Genomic DNA, 14,454 nt, shown 5'->3' on the forward strand with positions numbered 1-14,454 from the left:
TCACATAAACATACAAACACTGCTGTGGTTATAACCACAAATTAGAATTTTCTTTTCTTTTGTGGGCCGTCTTTCAAATTAGCGCTGATCAACTTATTATTTGTTAATTGTTACTGTAAGACTGGCTTTTGCAGTATTAAGTAGGGCCCAGGCGATATAAACTATGTGGATACCCCTCTTCATTACTGAGTTCAGGTGTTTCAGCCACATCTGTGGCTAATAGGTGTATAAATAGTACATAGCCATGCAGTTCTCAAAGACAAACACTGGCAGTGGCAGATCTAAAGATCTCAGTGACTTTTAAACACGGCATTGTCATAGGATGCCACCTCTGCAGCAAGTCTAATTGTGAAATTTCTGCCTAAGATATGCAATGCCAAGCATCAGCTGAACTGGTTGTAAAGCACATCGCCACTGCAGTGGTGGACACAGGTTCTCTGAAACTATGAATCATGGTTCACTATCTGGGATTATGGCAAATGCCAGGAGAATGCTACCCACCAGAATGCACAGTGCTGACAGTAAAGTTTGGTGGAGGAGGGATAATGGGCTGTGGCTGTTTTTCAAGGTTTGGGCCCCTTGGTTCCAGTGAAGGGTGATGTTAATGCTACAGCACACAAAGACATTTTAAGACAGTTATATGTTTTCAGCTCTCTGGCAACAATTTAGAGAAAGGCCCTTTCCTTTTCCAACATGGCGGAGCCCCTGTGCACAAAGCGAGGCCCCTGATTTAGTGTGCTGCAGTGTGCCCTAGGATTACTATCGGATAAAGCTGCCATAGCATGTGTGTCGTTTAAAGACCTTGCTTCTTCGTTTTTGACATTTTTCATTTTTGGCACTCTGAAAAGTCCAGTTACCTGTTTTAATCCATTTAGTCTGCTATGTGTTTTAATGAATACACTTTAAACCAGTTAATGGATCCTCCAACAAATCCAGCCTCACCTCTCACTAGACGCCCAGATAACCTAGCTAAATCTCTTATTTTGGACTGAGAAGAACTGATTCTTTGGAAAAGACCATCGTTCTTGTAACAGAAGGAAGAGAACGACCAGCAATGAGATGGATACAATGAGAAGGAATCATGAACCATTCATTCAGAAGCCTAAAGACCCAAACAGAAGATAGGATATTCCAAAGAAGCACTATCCATATGTTCGCTAGGGATCGGTAACAACATCTATAATAATAAAATTAAAATAAAAAAAAAATAATAATAATAATGAACAACATTTGCCAAAATAAGGGACAGCATTAACTATGTCGAGTTATTCTTTAATGCTTCCATTACATTCTCATTGTTTGATTACACAGTCTGTCCATATTTCAAACCTTCTGAGAGAGGAGTGTAGCATCGCTCTGTCATCTCCAAACAGACATGCATGTCTTAACATATAACATCAGTCAGCCATATCACTACATCCACCATGTTAGCCCAATATTTGCCTCCGAGCTCCAGACAGGCCTCAGATATGGGTCAGTGCTCGGGGTACTCTTCTGGAGATGTGTTGGCTCTGTTATAAATAGTGCGACCCTCAACAGTGTATAAATAGACTGAGGATAGATACAGAGTTGGAGCAGTCTGAAGCCTCTGATGCTTGTTTCTGGGAGTTAAGAGTGTTTCCACACTCCTGGGCCTAGATATTTATGGCTTGAATTCTAATGCAGTACCTCTGAGTGAGCAGGACATACGCAGCTCAGAAGCTCATGAATACTTCCTCGGGAACAGTTTACCGTAGGGTGATGTTCATAAGGCTACAAGACACATACATAAAGTTGTCATTACAACTGACATAACCCTATATAACGGTTTATAAATGCTTATTACAGCAGGTGTCACCTGTCGTAAAGGCTACTTTAGCTGACTAGTCAAAATTGGCAAAATTGGAACAAGCATTTATAAACAGTTATGTAGGGTTATGTCAGTTGTCATGACAAGCTTATGTAGGTGTCATGTTGCCTTATGAACAGCACCCTACAGTAAAGCGTTACCATTTTCTCTTCAGCTCAGCTACAGTTGTATTGTTTACAATTGACTTTACTGTTTCTTAGGGTCGTGTTTGGACGCATCACAACGGGCTGCAATAACAGAATGGTATAAAATAACATCACATTGAGTGGCACCAGAGTGGGATAACTATGTTAGAGAGGTTACCTGACATACGATTAGAAGTTAAAAGAGTGTAGACAGTCATTCAGAGTGGTTTGATATGAAATGCTCCATTCTAGAAGTACTTCTCGAGGTACTTGGACAGAATTGTTCCCAGTGGTGATGATAGGAACCAGACGTCTGAACCTGACATGAGTTCAATGCTTCTAAGAACGAAGCTTTTACGTAAAGAAGTTTCACATACACTGCTTGTTGCCTGAGATATTGTTTTACAGTAGTTTGAGCTAAGCTTCTGGCATAAAGCATTTTTTTAAAAATCCATTCCTAGTACATCGCTGCTGTCAGAAGACACTGTTGTATCTCCATTTTTGGTGTTTTTCAGCTTTTGACATCATTTGAAAATACCTGTTGTCCTTTACATTGTCTGTAAATCTTGTGGTAAATGGACCAAAAGAAACAGCCCAAAGTTACTTGGAGAAATGTCTGGTTCCATTGACTTACATTAAAAGTAAAGTAGGTTTTTTCCTTCTCCTGTAAAGTTACCATTTTGGAGATACACCAGCGATATGCAGGGTGTTGTGAGGCAAAATAATCCCCAAAGTGCATGCTTTTTCTGATGTATCACTATTTTACTATTATCAACATGTCATATAAAAACACAGAAGACACAGGTAGGTTCACTGGTGGGTTTGGATGGTGAATAAAATATCTATATTTTTGCTGTAGACATTGTAACCCCTGGTTCCTATCACCCCCACTCTCTAGGACAGAGCATTTCACATAAACCCACCCTGAATGACTTTGTTTACATCTCAACAACTGAATTATGATAGAATTTTGACAAATTGGTGGAATTATTCACTTTGTAGCTCAATGCATTTGAAAACAGAGTAATAGCACACACTCATAATGTCGTACATACGTGTAATTTATCATTTATTTTCCTCAACAGGCCTCATTATCTGCACAATATACCAAAGCGATTGTGCTAGAATTAGCGTCCACCTTAAATACCCTTCTGATCACATATGTAGCTCGTTAGCATTTCATTAGCCCTTTGTTAGCATCTTCCTGTGTTAGCGATGGAGCTCTAAGGCAAGGAGGTATAATGTCTCTCAGAGGAGGCATTAGCTGGGATTGGGCCACGCTGTCTCAGACAGGGGGAGCTGACTCAGTCATTCGCCGGCTGAGTGTCCAGGAGGAAGTGCACTAAAGGGGGAGGAAAGGATGTAAGATCATTAGCTAATGGGTCTTAGGTGAGCTGACAGTTCCTGGCAGAGCGACAGCTGCGGGGATTGGGACGGCGCCACAAGCGGACTGGCCTGAAGAGGAGGCCACAATGCATCTTTTTCTCACCTTTGTCTTGGTCATTGGTTGAATGCAGTCTAACTCTTTGAATATGTTGAATTATCAATATGATATGAATATCATAGGTCATTTTCTGAGCACATATGATCTGTATTTGCTGAGCTTAACATACTGGAATAATAAAGGATAAAGTATAAAATGTGTCATAGTGATTCCTTTAGTATGTTAAGTTCAGCAAGTAAATGGGATGTGCTGGGTTTCTTCTGCTTAGAAGATCAGCAAAACATAGATTTGTGCCAAAGGGGGTGCCAAAACTTTTGTATACGACTGTATATAAAGCATTGAATAAAAGTCATAGTCTCTGATGTACTACTGGTTGACTTTTGTGTGTTCCAACATGGTAAACAGAAATGGTAGAATCTCGTAGAATCGCTGCTTTGTCTTCAAAAACATGCACATGTTCAGTTGCTTGTTAACACAAATAGCTGATCAGCCAATCACACGGCCACAGCTCAATACATTTAGGCATGTAGAGGTGGTCAAGACAACTTGCTGAAGTGCAGGCCGAGCATCAGAACGGGGAAGAAAGGGGATTTAAGGGGCTTTGAACGTGGCGTGGTTGTTGGTGCCAGACGGGCTGGTCTGAGTATTTCAGAAACTGCTGATCTACCGGGATTTTCACACACAACCATCTCTAGGGTTTACAGAGAACGGTCTGAAAAAGAGGAAATATCCAGTGAGCGGTCAGCTGTGTGGACGAAAATGCCTTGTTGATGTGAGAGGTCAGAGGAGAATGGGCAGACTGGTTCCAGATGATAGAAAGGCAACAGGAGCTCAAATAACCAACCAGAATCTCTGAGGAACGTTTCCAACACCTTGTTGAAAGTCTGACATGAAGAATTAAAGCAGTTCTGAAGGCAAAAGGGGATCCAACCTTTTACCAGCAAGGTGTACCTAATAAAAGTGGCTGGTGAGTGTATATATGTAAATGAGCTCTGTTTTGATTGGCTGTCCTCTGTTGTGCCTTGTTGAAAAAGCAGTCTGGCCTGAAACTTACAGTGAATGGGCAACGTTCTACTGCTGTAGGCTGAATGGGTGAATATATGTAAAATTGTTGTTTTGTTGCAACATCACAAAAACATTGAATTAAAAACAGTTTTCAAATATGGCCTGAATTGTGGAGTTAATGGTGCATTTTGAAACTTTAATAATGTTTCTATAATCTCATCACAATTTTTTTTTACAAAACAAGCCGTTGTCTCAAGGTACGGGCCTTTAAATGGGTGAAAATATAGCATTTTTCCCATCCATCCATCCAAAAATCCGAAATTCAAAAACTCTTCGGGCCAGAAATCAAAATTTTTGGAAACTGTAGAAGTGGAACGTAAGTGTCTCTGGATCTAGGAAGACGTCTTTGTTGTCCTCAGGTTGGAGGGAATATCCTGTTTCCATTGTGCAGAAGCTAAATGAGTCACTAATACCAGACCGAGTGACAATGAGGAGGCAAAATAATGGACGTTGCTTGTTGCTCATTTAATTTGCCGGTGATTAAAAGGAAACATTACATACACAAAAAGACACATGTGCTTCCAGGCTAGTCGATAGTCTAATATCCTAATGACAATGATTATATGATCAAGGAGGGCTGATCTTAGATTAGCGCTGTTATTTCAAGAGGTTTGGTAAACAAAGAGCTTTGGGAAGCTTCAGGCTGGACAAGGTTCAGGCCAGGGCAGTAGGTTCAAGGAAAGCATCATTGGCGGGGTTCCATCAGTTCAGCCCCGCTTAATAGGAAAAAGGATTTAGTTTCATCTGCAGGCACGTCCGTCCGAAGCATGACCTCATGCATAGTTCTCGGCATTCCTTTCAGAGGCCCATTAGCATGGAGGCCATTTTTAGTGGTGGATCCCAACTGGACCACCAGTGATTAAGTTTATGAACTTGACCCGAGGTTAGCTTTCCTGAATCAATCTATACACCGCTGGCCAATACAATGAAAGAAAGTGATGATGTGCCTCTGCTGAAGGAAGTCCTAAGGGGCTAATGGTCAGGGTAGACGATATGAAACAAATTGTACATCATTAAACTTAAAGATATTTTCCTGATAAATGATATGTGTCACAATGTTTTGTTCTTATTTGATACTTTACATACTGTGCCACAGTAAATCCAATTAACCAGGACTAATTATGTTTTGTTTGTAGTGAAGCATGCAGTTGTTCAGTGATCTGAGTATCATCTATACTGAAGTACATTGATGTAAACAAATACACCATATTCCAGTTTGACATACTCACCGAGCACTTTATTAGGTACGCCTACCTTGTATCTACACTCATTGTCCATCTTATCAGCTCCACTTACTGTATAGCTGCACTTTGTAGTTCTACAGTTACAGACTGTAGTCCATCTGTTTCTCTGATACTCTGTTACCCTGTTCTTCAGTGGTCAGGACCCCTACTGAACCACCACAGATCAGGTATTATTTGGATGGCGGATCATTCTCTGCACTGCAGCAACACTGACGTGGTGGTGGTGTGTTAGTGTGTTTTATGAATTAGATTATTAATATTTGTAGCTTGTTAAATAGGAATTTGCACCTATATTTGTAAATATCTGCATAATTCAGTAGTTAAGATGTGAACAAAGTCATTCAGAGTGGTTTGATGTGAACTGGTTTGTTGTAGAAAAACATTGTGTTGCGCCGGTACAAGTGGATCAGACACAGCAGTGCTGCTGGAGTTTTTAAACACGGTGTCCACTCACTGTCCACTCTATTAGACACTCCTACATTGTCGGTCCACCATGTAGAGGTAAAGTCAGAGACGACAGCTCATCTACTGCTGCACAGTTTATGTTGGTCATCCTCTAGTCCTTCATCAGTGGTCACAGGACGCTGCCCACAGGACGCTGTTGGCTGGATATGTTTGGTTGGTGGACTATTCTCAGTCCAGCAGAGACACTGAGGTGTTTAAAAACTCCAGCAGCACTGCTGTGTCTGATCCACTCACACTAGCACAACATACTCTTAACATGCCACCACCACGTCTGTGTCACTGCAGTACTGAGAATGGTCCACCACCCAAATAGTACCTACTCTGTGGTGGTCCTGTGGGGGTCCTAACCATTGAAGAACAGGGTAACAAAGTATGCAGAGAATCAGATGGTCCTATATGGTCTGTGGAGCTGATAAAATGGACAATGAGCATAGATACAAGGTATGTAGTGGTTGGTCAGTATACGCACAAACAATTTATAAAAACTAGCCGTTCTCAGACTTTTTTAGGCCAAGGCCCACTTCGTGTCCTGGCCCAGCATAAGCACAGATCCAGTGGAATTCTTAATCTGTGAGGAGTGAGGATAAAAGCTGCAAGGTCAGCACAAAGTGTAATTAATATGAGGAAATATCAACAAGGAAGATTTAGAGGGCCCTCCTGAGTGTGTGTGAGTGTGTGTTTAGACAGGGAGATGAAATCAGTCGAGAGAGTGGGGTGGTAATACAGGGATTAATGAAAGCTTTCGGTGGCCGCTAAATCCGCCCATTCTCCCTCTAATCCGTGACCAGGGATCAGCGCTGCACACCCTCTAGTTTGTGTGCCTGCATGTGTGTGCTGCATCGCTGAGTGTGTGCACACATGTGCATGTTAAATATGCTCCTCAGTACGTCACTCTTCTTTCTGCTGAAACAAGCTCGGATTGCTCACAGTTAGAATTGAATGCACCTAAGCTCAGTTGCTGGATTGGTGGATGGTAGTCGTGAAGCTGTTACAGTCTTCATATATATATATATGAAATGACGTTTTGCCAAAAACATCTCCCTGCAGAGCTGCAGAGTCACAGTTCCACACCAGGCTTAAACTGAGCATAATATTAAGCTTTAGGCAAAAACAAACTTTCGTTTTTGAATGTCGTCCATAGAAACCAGCAACCGATGTTTGGTTTCTTATGGTTTTGTAATGTGTCTTGGCTTATGTTTTAACTGGTTACCAATGGTTGGTTTGTATATTGACAATGGTATCCCTTCCTGAATGCTAATATGCTTGGCGACACATATAACCAGCACAAACAGTTAAGCAGTCCTTAGGTGGTTGCTAGGGTGCCACTAGGAGATTCCAGGTGGTTGCTAGGGTGCTTCTAAATTCCAAATTTAAAAACCCATTACAAAGCCCAACTCCAGAGATCAGTAGCATATGATGAGTCCTTTCCAACAAGCAGTGCATCACATTGCTGACCCTTAGGGAACTGGAGGTACGGACCCCAGAATCTCACAAATTTGTATCCAAATGTGTATCCAAAAGGGAACTTGGCCTTGCCAAGATGCTTTGGAGCTCCGGAGAGCCAGAGGAATTTAAACCAAGCCCCCCGAAGGCAAATGGACAGCTAATGCTGGAGAACTCAGTTTTCCTCTTATGAGGGGTGGGTTACAAGATGGTGTAATAAACCTTCACAACAAGCTTTTGTGAGTTAGACCATGCCTTCAACATGGTGGTGGTAGTATGAGTGCAGACTGATTGAGGGAGGGGAGAGAAATGAGAACTTGGTCGGGAGTTCTGGGCAGCTTCTGCCTGTAGACAGAAGGCCAGATCCTCCTCATAGCTGTAGTAGAACTGATGCAGGACTGAGGAACAAGGAGGAGATGGGGTGGCGGTGGGAATTGCGAACCTTCGTCACGGGAATGGAGGGTGATTATGTGAATTTATAGGGTGTTAGATAGGAAGAATGAGGGGTTTCAGACACGTTCCTCTCCCAAAACATCAGTTATAACAACGACATCTGTTAACAAATTTGGAAAAGCTTAAATAACCTACTCGATGGGAGTTTTGGCTGCGACTCAGAGCCGAGGGAGATCGGTTACTCTATGTGAGGAGAAGAATGAGAGTGTGCATGTGTATATATTGCTAACTCTGATTGGCACTTTGGCTGATCTGACATCACCTGCACAAAATTTAGTCCCACTCCAGTCAGAGCGAATAGAAGAAAACGGCAGAAAAGGTCGTTTTCTATACAGTTCATAGTAAAAACCTCACCAAAACTAGAGGATGGTTAAAGGAAAATTGTGAAAATTATAATTATAAGGTTTATAAGCAATAACTGCAACTGGATGTTTCCTGTGTACAACATACTGATACTAATGCCAAACTGTCTGTTTTACATACTTAAACCTCCTGAAAGCTGATGATTCATGCTTTGTAGTCACTCTCAAGCATTGGCTTTGTTAAACTTTGATGGATTTATACAGCAGCGTTATATAAGTGTTAGCAATACCAGCCAGGATATTAGTGCAAGTATCAATTACCAAAATACAAAAATGCTCTTGGGAGCAGAAGCACATTCTGTCGACCGTATTACAACAGTCTCCTTTTCTTCATACCCCTTCTTGTAAACCATGCATGAGTCACACCAGTCTCATCACTTCGAGTACGCTGCTTATTGTGCCTATGATGGAAAGCAGCATAAAATCATGAGAAAGGCCTTTCCCAGTGACACAGATAAGAGAATTCATATCTTAGCTTTAGATGTGCGCAAATACTGTCCACATTAGAAGCTGCATGAAGTTAAACGGTACATTGTGTAAATTGCATGGGATAAAATACACTGTCACAAAAGAGATGGAACCCATCTGCTTCTGTAATCAGCTTCCACTGCCCAATATGGTCAATCAGCCACATGCTTGGGGTCTTAAGTTTGCTTACGGAGCTACAGTGGCAAGAAAAACGATGTGAACTCTTTCGATTGACCTGGCTTTCAGCAGTAATTGGTCATAAAATGTGATCTGTTATCCATCTGTGTCACAAGCATAGACGATCACAATGCGCTGAAGCTAATAACACACACACACAGTAATAATATTAAATAGATAAACAGTTAAATATTAAATAATTAAACAGTCACAGTGCTGGTGCATAAAGTCTGCTGTAATCTCCTAATCTAATCTACTGTAGATCTTTGCCTTAGCAGTTTCTTCTGACATGTGGATGTGCAGTAATCATATTTTTGTTCCTTTTGATTCTCGACTTCTTCACATTTAGCTGAAAGCAGCCAATGGTAACCTACATGCACACACAAGGCTATGCAGAGACGTCATCCTGTATCTTTAAAATTTAAATATATTTAAAAATTAATAGTTGAACTAAATTTAGGCTGTTAAAACTGGCTCACTGTTAATTCTGTAGTTTTATTTTATGAAACTGAGAAATTATATCTGTAATATGCTTATAAACTGGATCATCTTATCGGGCACATCAGCTTCAAGTTTAAGAGCTGCATAAATGAAGGTTTACTTGGTCTTCTTTCAAAGTTGTGCATCGAGGCCCTAGCGTTTTTGCCAGGAAATTTTGGAAGCAAAACTGAATTCATTTCAGTGGAATTAGCTGCTATGAGCATCTTGCTGTTGCTGACTTCCCAAGAAAATACACTGTTATTGCAAAAACTCACCAACGTTGAACCCAAAACACAAATTTGTGTTGTTTGTGGTGGTTTGGCTTTGTTGACCTCTTAAGGGAAAGGTTGTGGCAGTACTGAGGATCCCAAATGGTGGAAATGCTACATTTAGCAGTGGCTAAGCATAGCTCAACATTTCTTCCCCAACTGGTGACAAATAAACACATAAAAGAGAGACTGCATGATACGCGGTCAGTCACAAGACTGTTTTATTGTCTTTACTTTTGTGATTTTACTGGTTTATGAGGTTGGCGAGTTAGCCAGCTTGCTAACTGCTGTGTTTGCTGCTTGGCTATGTAGAGCTGCACACAAGTCAGCCCACTGCTGCAAACCACAGCAGTTATCCGTGTTATTGCAACGACTTAGTGAGCAGCACTATATACTCCTGCAAATATGCGATTACTTGGTATAATTAAGTTCAATTTGATGTTTTTATTCTTTATGGTTAGCGATTTTGGTAGCTTGCTAACTGCAGCAAAATGTAAGATTTTCAGGGCCATTTCACAAGGCAGTACCACCTGAAAATGCCTGGTGTGAAAAGCTTCAGGCTGGCGATTTTTATCGGCCATATGAGTACGAAGGAATACAGCAAAAAAGGTGCTGATTTCAGATCAGCTTTGCAGTGTTGCTCAGCTCCAAGCTTCATTCTTATAAGCAGTTTGTCTTTGAGTCGATCAGTGAGCATGGCCTGAAAAGCTGGATGTTCTCTTCCCTCTGGAACAGTTAAATGGAGCTGCATCTCCACAGTGAGTTTTCTCTGACAAAAGCCCTGCCAGCATTCCAGACCACACTCTGGACCCTGGAGGACAGTTTTTCTTTCTCTGTCTTTTCTCTTTCGCATTAACCCCATTACTAACTGAAACATGAGCTCGGCTGGTTTGAAACATGAGCAGCCTGAGTGGATGATTTACACATTTTGAAAATGTAATCTAGACTTGGTTCGGATCTTCCCGGAAGCGAATGGAACTGTGGACTGAAATAGTCGGTTCACATCTTGTGGTAGAAAGAAAAGATTTAATTAAAAGAAAGCACTAAATCAACAAAATATGTTATAGACTCTTTATAGTCATTTACATTTAATACTGAGTCTAAACATGGTGCAACATCATATCTAGAACCTATTGATTGGGTACCTGATGTTGTCAATTGCCGGAAGACCAGCAAGATACCAACTGGAGAAAAAACATTGAATAAAAAGAAATATGTAATATATATCAGTTTGCCGACCTGTCCAGGGTGTATCCTGCCTTCCGTCCGATGACTGCTGGGATAGGCTCCAGCACCCCCCGCGACCCTGACAGAGAAGCAGCTTAGAAAATGGATGGATGGATATCAGTTTGCTTGCCTGTAAATTTGACTGTTGAACGACATTCAGATGAAGAAGCTGAGAGCATTGTCACTCGTTTATCCACCACAGCGGAGTTATTTCACTCACACTTCACTTTAACTTGGACCACTAAGTTAGCAATAGAATTTGAGCTTTAATGTCCATTGAGTAAAGCAGTTACATGACCCTTATTAGTCCCACAACAGGGAAATTTCACCTCCGCATTTTGACCCATCCGTGCAGTGAAACACCACATACACACTAGTGAACACACACACACACACACACACACACACTACGGACAATGAGCACACTGCCCCAGTGCAGTGGTTAGCCTTATCCATGGCGCCTAGGGAGCAGTTGGGGGTTAGGTGTCTTGCTCAAGGGCACTTCAGTCACGTACTGTCAGCTCAGGGGATTGAACTGGTGACCTTCCAGTCACAAGGCTGGTTCCCTGACCTCCGGCCCACGACTGCCGCCAGCAGCAAAGCAGCTAAATGACAAAGCACATTAATAAACAAAGATATTAGAAGATGTACGTCTTAAATGTAGTTACTGAATTAACAGGTTTAGTTAATAATTAATTATACTATGACCATATCAGTACACATGAGCATAATAGCAGACCTGTGTGATGTATAGGGTCCTTTTTTTTGTCAATAATTTGTAGGTAGTTTGACCAGAGGAGGACAGGTCCCCCTTGTGAGCCTTATTTCCTCCCAAGGTTCCTTCCTCAGCTCTGAGGGAGTTTCTCCTGGCCACTGTTGACCCTGGCTTGCTCACCTGGGGGTTTTTACATTTCATGTTAAAACCTTGTCTTTATTGGAATTCTGTGAAGCTGCTTTGTGACATCATCAGTTGTAAAAAGCGCTACAAATAAATTTGATCTGATTTGATTGTTTTTATTGTTTGAGTTCGGCAATCACTGCACTTTGCTGGATGGTGCCGCTTCAGGACAAGTTCGGGGTAGTCCTGATAAAGGAATTTTAACCTTAAGCCCCTCGTTAAGAAGGTCCCTTCTAGAACTCTTCGGCCGTGTCTCAGAGCCGAGGATGCAGTTGAGGAAGGCTGCAGGTCTTGGCCATATAGGCTGTCCTATTATTCCTTCAAATGTGGCAGGGAAATGCATCCTTAGTTTGTGTGAGAATTGGAAGAATTTTACACTTGGAGACCTTCAGTCACCTGCAACCCTGCAAAACAGTCACGAATGTTAAGATGCTGTGGCGCCAGACTTTGTAACGAAAGGGAAAATTGAGCTGAACGTTTCAAACGTCAGATTTAAATGTGTGTCTCTGCTTGCGTCATTGCATCTTAAGGTCTCTGCTACCTCGTCTGCAGCTTCACTTTGAGACACGCCTTTGCGTGTCAGCGTTTGAAAGCGTGCAGCCCAGGCGTGTGTGGGAGAGAGCAGTAAGCAGCATGGCGGTTACGTAAGCTCCAGCACTCCCAGTGGGGCCTTATCAGCTCCTGCTCCACAGGCTTGCTGATTTTCTTCTCAATCTGTTTATCGCTGCCAGTGGTTGAGATCGGATTGCCACTTACAGCATCTGCAGTGTTTCCCAGACTGGCTGCGGGAACAGTGGATGGCCCGTGTAACTGAAGGTTTTAGAGATTCCAGATGATCAAGAGTACAAAATAAGGTTATTTAGGTCTTTATATCCGGGCACCATATCAAGATATATTTTGTAATGATGAATGTTTTGTGATCTGTGTAGTCCACATTCTCTTTCAATTCGCTCTTTTTCTTTCTCCTACTTGCTCTTGATCTCTTGGTGTTATGTAACTACGGCCTTGCCGTCTGCTCCACATCACGTCTTCTACTTTTCATTCCTCTGCTGTCCAAAGCAAAGAGTCTTTGCATGGCTCTGTGCTTAACATGAATAATAAAGCTGGTAGTGTGGCCATACTGGGTTAGTGCAGATGCATAGGGAAACTGGGATGCATAGCATAGAAATGTTTACAGCCAAGGAGGCTCACAGGAGGCCTTGAGAGAGCTGACTGTTGCTGTTGTGGGGAAAGTGATTCTCAGAGGCCTTTCTTTATGCACGTGTGTAGAGTGCTCTAATTACTTTTGTGGTTGCTGTACATGCCTTTTATTCTGGACATGATCCCGTTGTGGAGTTCAAATTAGGCTATAGAACTGAGTGGAAGATGGTATCAAGGAATCTTAAGTGCACTGCAGTTGAGTATGTTGTGTCCAGTTGATAATGTACACTACTCACAAAAAGTTTAGGATATTTGGCTTTCGGGTGAAACTTATGGAAAACATAAAATGTCCATGCATCAGTGATATTATAATGGGAAAGTAGGGCATTTAAGTAGAAGCATGCAATGGTGATGTCCTCATCTCAAACAATTTATTGAAACAAAAGCCAACAACAGTGGTGGGTGTACCCCAACAAAAAATCCAATGTCTCAATAACTTGTCATGTGCCCTTGAGCATCAATTACAGCTTGAAAAAGATGTCTCATGCTGTTTACAAGTTGACTTATTGTCTGCTGAGGCATGGCATCCCACCCTTCTTGAAGGGCAGCCCTCTGGTCATTGAGGATCTGGGATACAGTGTTACGAGCCTCTACATGGCAACTCAGCTGATCCCATAGGTTTTCTATGGGATTCAGGTCTGGAGAAAGTGCAGGCCACTCCATTTGAGGCACCCCAGTCTCCAGCAGCTGTTCTGTAATGATGCGACCTCAATGAGCTGGAGTATTGTCGTCACAAAGTGTAGGGCAGTTCTGTATTGACTAGACACACCTGCCCACACTGTAACCCTGCCACCACCACCTTGCCGTTAAGCTCCTTGTTAGAGAACAGCAAGTTGTGCAAAAAAGTGTTGAAACATTGAACAGTTGGACGTGTGCATTCAACAGTTTAGAGAAGGTCACATTAAGTTCACTTGTAAAGGTTAGAGTGCATTTTAGGTTCATCCTGAAATTTCACCTGAAAGCCAAATATCCCAAACTTGGGATAGTGTGTGTGTGAGTGTATGCATGTGTATATATATATATATATATATATATATATATATATATATATATATATATATATATATATAAAAACCTGTGTTGGTGCTTTAGATTGCCACAATCGAACATGTTCATTGAGCAGAGCTGTTATCATGATAGCTAAGCTAAATGCTTACCAGCTCCTCTCAGATTGTATGTCACACTCTTCGAAACCCCCAGCATATTTGTGATCTGGATGAGGCAGTTTTTAGCGGTTTTACAGTTAATTCCTCAGTTAATATTTGTGTACTACTCTATTAGCATG

This window comes from Pygocentrus nattereri, chromosome 12, assembly GCF_015220715.1.
Source record: "Pygocentrus nattereri isolate fPygNat1 chromosome 12, fPygNat1.pri, whole genome shotgun sequence".
In the NCBI taxonomy this organism is placed as follows: Eukaryota; Metazoa; Chordata; class Actinopteri; order Characiformes; family Serrasalmidae; genus Pygocentrus; species Pygocentrus nattereri.